We start from the raw sequence: 7,416 nt of genomic DNA, 5'->3' as shown, positions 1-7,416 counted from the left end.
TTTTTTTTTTTTTTTTTTTTTTTCTCTTAAATATTGATGTAAGCTGACATTTATATTGTTATATTGACATAACAAATTTTACAATATTTTCACAATTATTGACGTGTCAATTTCTTACAAGTCGAAATAAAATAATAAAATATGAGACTATAGCCAACCACAACTGAAAATAAATGTTTTAAAAAAATGTTACAACACTTATTGTTATCACAATATTTTCACAATTATTGAAATTTCAATTTCTTATATATCAAATAAAAAAATGCTACATCCACAACATTTTAACATTAATTTCACAACAAATCATAGGTAAGCTATTATTTATGGATAACCCTGGAGCTACAGTGCTTTTGATTTATTCAACTGGCACTGTAGCTACAGTGCCTAAAGTTTTTTTTTTTTTTTTTTTTAGTAATCGGTTTGTGTTTTTTTTTTTTCTTGGAAATATTTATGTAAGCTGGCATATATATTGTTATATTGACACAATAAAGCTGCTATGCTGCTACAATGCTTCGGCACTGTGCATCCAAAGTGTTGGCACTGTAGTTACAATAGTGCTTTGGTTTCGTGAGTCCTTTTTTTTTTTTTTTTTTTTCCCCTTTTTTCAACCATTTGTTTATTTTCGGTTTGTTTGTTTTTTTTTTTTTTTTTTAATATTGATGTAAGCTAACATTTATATTGTTATACTGACATAATCAATTTTACAATATTTTCACAATTATTGACGTGTCAATTTCTTACAAGTCGAAATAAAATAATAAAATATGAGACTGTAGCCACCCACAACTGAAAATAAATGTTTTTAAAAAAATTTTACAACACTTATTATTATCACAATATTTTCACAATGGTTGAAATCTCAGTTTCTTATATATCAAATAAAAAAATATTAAATCCACAACATTTTAACATTAATTTCACAACAAATCATAGGTAAGTTATTATTGATGAATAGCACTAGAGCTACAGTGCTTTTGGTTTATTCAATTGGCACTGTAGCACTGTAACTACAGTGCCTAAAGTTTTTTTTATTTTTTTTATTTTTTTTTTCGGTAATTGGTTTGTGTGTGTGTGTGTGTGTTTTTTTTTTTGGAAATATTTATGTAAGCTGACATATATATTATTATACTGATACAACAAATTTCACAATATTTTCACAATTATTGACGTGCCAATTTCTTACAAGTAGAAATAAAATAATAAAATATAAGATTGTGACTAACCACAACTGAAAATAAATGTTTTGAGAAAATTTTACAACACTTATTATTATCATAGAATTTTCACAATTGTTGAGATCTCAGTTTCTTATAGATCAAATAAAAAAAATGCTAAGTCCACAAAATTTTAACATTAATTTCTATCGTGCCTAAATTTTTTTTTTCCCCTAGTAATCGGTTTGTGTTTATTTTTTCTTTTAAATATTTTTGTAAGCTGGCATATATATTGTTATATCGATATAACAAATTTCACAATATTTTTACAAATATTGAAGTATCAATTTTTTACAAGTCGAAATAAAATAATAAAATATGATACTGTAACCAACTACAACTGAAAAATAAATGTTTTGAGAATAATAATAACAATGTTATCAGCTTAAAACCAATAATAACTTGTCATTTAGAATTTGTTTTGAAAATTTTATGAATGTAGCATTTCTCTCAAATAAAAAAAAAAAAAAAAAACTATTCAGATCCTTAAAGTGACGATATTGTGAAAATATTGTGATATTTTGTTATATTGTTAGACTTCTTTTTTAATATAATCAAATTAGGTGAGCCAAAATTCACGGTTTCATTCATAAAATCTATATTAATTTTCTCACTATTGGGGGCAGCATGTGCAGCCAAGGCTAGTAATAATTTAAAATTTTATATTTATTTACCTATAAAAAATATTTTGGGACCATCCTAAATTTTTTTTATGTCAATAAAATTAAATTTTGGTCCATAATTTGAGCAACTTAACAATATATTAGGGTCTTTCAAGCAAAAAGGAAAAACTCAAAAAAAAAAAATTGAACTAAAATCTGAAAAAAAAAAATTGATAATAAAACTACTACAGGCTAGGTAGTGGTTTGATTCCTTCGACTAAGTATATTGCCCAATACAGCACAATTTTCAACCTTTTATTATTTTTTATTACAATATTATTTTTTCTCACCATACATATATTACTTATGAGATGGAATTAATAACATTGAATCAAACTTAATTACATAAAGGCTAAAAAGAAATAAGATTGTGTAATTTATGTTTCCTAAGGAATACCCTAAACAAAATTCCTAGGCTGTCACTGGTTTGGGGTTGGATAAATATGTTCATTTTCTTCTTCTAGTTTTATTTCATATCTAATTTCAGAAAATTTTAATAATGAAATATATATATATATATATATAAAGAATTTCAGATCTATTATTAAATTTATCATATCTAATTTCAGAAAATTTTAATAATGAAATATATATATATATATATATATAAAGAATTTCAGATCTATTATTAAATTTAGGCCGCATTTTTCAGAAAGTGTTCCTTCAGTAAAAAAGTACCTTTAGAGGACTAGATTTGACTAAGACCAAGTCTCCATAAACAACGCGTGTAGCTTTTAAAATGATTCTGAAATAACTGTTTTTAATATTACGAAATGGCCATTTTTTTTAGAAAGATATGAAATGGACATTTGAACAAGCTATTTAGACTTAATTTTAATAATGAAATCTAATTTCATACTTTGTGGCCTCAAAAGAATCATGGTATAATCAAACCAAAAGTTGACAACATGATGAAGCTAGGAAATTTCCATTGGCCTAATTAGGCTAGTTGACACCCCAGCCCTAGGATGTTACGTGCATAGTATCTTCTTTATTACATGCATAGGGATGTGCAACATCGCTGTTCGCTCTACGCCTATTCGTCCAAGCTCTATAGAAAAAGAGAACAGCACTTCTGAAGAGAGCTGTAGCTGGCTGTAAGAACTTTTATCCAAACATAAATCTCTACCCTGGTACACAAGAGGAAAAATGGTATCCATTAATATCACAAAGTTATAAAAAATCAATAAAAATAAATAAAAGCTACAAACCCCATATGGGGAGGAGGAAGAGAAAGAGAAAGAGGAGGAAGAGATTGCAGAAATTTGTCCATAAAGGGATGATCGAACACTTACAGTTTTGCTGGTTTTCTAACTACTTAAACACTCTTTCGCTAATAGCTTATTTATACTAGTGGAGTAAGGCCCATAACCTTCTAGATTGAATGTTGGAACAATTTTATTGGTTGTCAAACTCAAGATTGTCAAACTAAAAATTTACGAGACTTGTAAGTTTTGAATTAACTAAGTGAGGTAGAAAATGTCATAATTCACGCGCCTCTTGAAGAATTAAACCTCTTACTATTAGCTAAATGTTCTCTCATCATAGATCAATAAATGGAAGAAAGATTCTGTTTTTACTTGAACATTAGAATAAAGATAATATTGAAAGCAATAACTTAAAATATTAATCTGAGTATATTAAAATTATAAAACAACACAGCTTAAGTTTCATCTTAAGGCACCTGACATTTAACTAACTAAACAACTTGTCGTTTTGATGGCAAATAGTTTGGTCTTGCTGCGCCATCCTTGACCCAAATTCGGCCCACTGAATTACTAACCGGCCCACTAACTGGATTCGACAAAGAGAGAGAACCAGCCTAGTGGACTACATGCCGACCGTTTTGGGCCCAAAACGACGAGCTTTCACTAAATGGCTTGCAAGTTCTCATTTTAATAAGTCTAATTTGTACGATTCAAAAGCCTTTTTTTATTTTTATTTTTATTTTTAAAATTATATATATTATATTTTTATTTTTTAATGAGAATTCCAAAGATATTAAAACCATAATTATACTAGTGGGTTCTAAGCTAACTTAGTTGGTAAACTCTATTGTCACTCAATTGATAAAGCCTCTTGTTATTGAATAAGAAATTTAGAATTCGAATCTCAATTATAAAAAAAATTAATGAGTGTTTTATAATCATTGATGGTCAACAACAAAACAGTCTGAATATATAATTTTTTTAATCCAAAACACCGTAATGCTTATAAACAAACCAATGAATGCCTAACAAAGCCCAAAGGTTCTCCATGACACAACATGAAAAGAATGGGCTGGAAAACACCGAATTGTAAAACCACTGCACATTCTCAAGGTGACCATTAACTTGATAAATTTGATAGCGCTAAAAAAGTGTGGACTACTGTAACTAGTCTGTAAGTTTGTACGTGACAATTGACAAAGTGCAATATTAGTCAATGAAATAAAGCTGCAAGGGTCCAAGCTCAAAAAGCTTGGACTTCTGTTTTCTCCAAAAAAAAAATGCCTTGGACTTCTGTCAGTAGTCAGTACTGATGGGAGGGAAAATATAAAGGAATTGAAAACTCTTGGGTTGAGAATAAAAATGAAATAATAAAAAATATTATTCATAGAAATTTACTTTCACGTACAAAAGTACATTTAGTGGACCAGATTTGACTGAAACCAAATCTGTGTAAACAATGTGAGTAGCTTTTAAGATGTTTCTAGATGAAAATAGACATTTGAACAAGTTATTTAGACTTAAAAAAAAAAAAAAAATGGAATCTAATTTCAGACTTTGTGGCCTCAAAAGAATCATAGTATAATCAAACCAAAAGTTGTCAATATGATGAAGCTAGAAAATTTTAGCAACTTTTTTTACATGACAAGATGATATTAAGATGGGATATTGAAGTTAATTGGACAGTTAAACAGAAAATTTCGTGTCCAAAAATGTTGGAAAACAAAATAAATATAAATAAATTAAGTAGAAAATACAGATAGCAATGACCCATGCATATGATATGAGCACCATTTAATTGTCAATTATAAGTATATTTGACATGATTACATCTTCACATACCCATTTTGAAAAAGAATGAACAAATCAAAGAACTAGAAATAAGTAATCCTACACTTCATGTTTTTTAGTCTTGCCCTTTTCAGGAAAATGTACCTCCAAGTTGGTAAAAGTCAATCAAAAGATGTTAGTTGAAGTTAGGTTGTCGCGTAACCTCTTCTTTTTTATGCAGACAATAATATTTACAATATTTAATACATTATACAACATGCATGTGTCATGAATTTTAGGGGTCCAAATCATTGCCGGTTCTTTCAATCAAGCCTGTTTAATTTTACACACAAATCTCATAAACCTCTGAGACAAACCATCTGAATTTTCGGGGTCCAAATCATTGTCCGTTCTTTCAATCAAGCTTGTTTAATTTTACACACAAATCTCATTACAATTTTTCCTATAACAGCAATGACCAAGTCAAAAGGAAACAAGACTTCATTGCATAAGGTATTAGTTGGAGAAGAAAATTGTGATTTTGTCATAGCTACAATCGTTACTAGTGCTTTTGGAACGTTGAGAGAGAACGTGATGATTTTGTTTAAATTTTGAGCAGTAATGTAATTAATTTTTACATAGAGAACCTTTAAATGAAATCTTATTGCAGGGATGGACTAAGTTGGGCAAGAAACAAAAGTTCTTGATCTCTTTCTATCAATGGGACTTTTCACATATGCTAAACAATCCCAAATCTTAAAAATGATAGTCTTTTCATTGGGGAATTTTATCAAACAGTTGGAGTACAAAGGGTGAGCCAGAGTTGTAATATCAATTGGCCATGAATTCTAAAATACCCAGTACAAAAATAATTCAAGACACATCAGTTCATCAAATACTAACCATAATCATCAAAGAGATCAACATGAGCATCAAAGGAATCAAAGAAAAGCAAACACAAATAAAAATTTAAAAAATAAACAATTAACAATACCTATGGCAAACAATTAAGAATACCTATGGCAGAAAATTTTGTGGGAGAAGAAAATCTAGGAATTTCATCTGACCAACAGAAAGGGAAAGTGGACTCACCCATTCATTGCTTGAATCTTGGAACCAGTCCATTATTTCTACCATGCTTTTACTTGAAACCAAAAAGAAATAGTAACTTGTTTGTTCCTTTGTTTGCCGCTTGTCTTCTACTGAGAATTCTGTTTTACTGTTAATATTCTTTATGACTTTTAAGTCTTAATGTTGAATCCTATTAAATATCACTTATTTTATTAATGTGGGCCCAAACCTTTTAACTGAGCTCCACGAAGCATTCACTGTTACAACTAGGAGCGTGCGCAATTCAATCAGTGCCATTTTTTCTTAAATTTATCATTGAAGCAATAGATGAATTGCGCACGCTCCTAGTTGTAACAGTGAATGCTACGTGGAGCTCAGTTAAAAGGTTTGGGACAACATTAATAAAATAAGTGATAATTAATAAGATTGTGCTTAAAAGTCATAAAGAATATTAATATTAATTGAAAAAAATGTTAAGAAAAAATGCAGGTGGGACATTGGTTAAGAATCTATTTTAAGAAAATTTTAATATCACTTTTATAGAAAATGAAAAAAACTGTCAAAACATTAATTATTTTTTTTTCCCATAAAAATTTTATTTAATTGGATTGTTAACAAATGTCTTACGGCACCCGTTAACATGATCCTTCTTATAATTGTAACCAATGCACATCGGTTAGAGTCGGTTTTTCAACTTGTACGGTTTTTTGTGGTCCGTTCTGTTAACATGTATAGTATTGTGGGCTTTAGACCCAGTTAGGTTACTTGTATAGCACACATATTTACTTGTACTGCACACATATACCTCCTATATAAAGACATCTATGTACATTCTTTCATGAAGAAATACAATACAATTACATTCAATATTTCTAACATGGTATCAGAGCCACTGCTTTGACCTTTCTTTTAGCAGTCTTGTCTCTCTTGGTGTTAATCCGCCCTTATCGCTTCCGCCGTCACAACAACCACTGCAGCCACTCACCGTTGAACCTACGACGTCTCTCAGCCGTTGTCCTCAGGTTCCAAAACTGCAGCCGCCATCGTTGAGGAGTCCCACACCACACAGACCACTGCAACCACCGTCTCCGCCGTGTATCTAGCTCCAATTGTGTTTTTGCAGACATCACTGAGATCTTCCACCGCCGATCTACCTTTTAGTGAAAACCTGACCACCATCGGAAGCTCCACGCGCCCTCACGCGCCGCCCAAAGAATCTGCGCATCAGATCACGCGCTCCACGTGCCGTCTGTATTCTTCACGCGCCGTCACGCGCCGTCTGTGTTCTTCACGCGCCGACACGCGCCAGATCTGCATCTGCTGACGTCAGCCCTAGGTGACGTCATTGCTTACGTCATCACAGTCAGCCGCTTACATCAGCAAACGTCAGCTGCTTACGTCATCTTGCTGACGTCATCCCAGTGAGCTGACGTGCGTTGACCGTTGACTGTTGACTTTGACCGTTGACTTTTCAGAGTTGACTTTTTACAG

At 30.9% G+C, this 7,416-nt stretch overlaps 1 long non-coding RNA gene across 1 annotated transcript; it reads right to left on the bottom strand.

Moving 5' to 3' along the window:
• Positions 1-2,776: 2,776 nt before the first annotated feature.
• LOC112027460 (uncharacterized) lies at positions 2,777-6,104 on the bottom strand. The gene is made up of 2 exons (XR_002884471.2): positions 5,947-6,104; positions 2,777-3,006 (listed from the first exon to the last, which is right to left on the bottom strand). It is a non-coding gene; the product is annotated as an uncharacterized LOC112027460 (long non-coding RNA).
• Between the last annotated feature and the right edge of the window lie 1,312 nt (positions 6,105-7,416).

Source organism: Quercus suber, unplaced genomic scaffold, assembly GCF_002906115.3.
Source record: "Quercus suber isolate HL8 unplaced genomic scaffold, Cork oak 2.0 scaffold_153, whole genome shotgun sequence".
Lineage (NCBI taxonomy): Eukaryota > Viridiplantae > Streptophyta > Magnoliopsida > Fagales > Fagaceae > Quercus > Quercus suber.
This window is presented reverse-complemented; position numbering and strand designations above follow the sequence as displayed.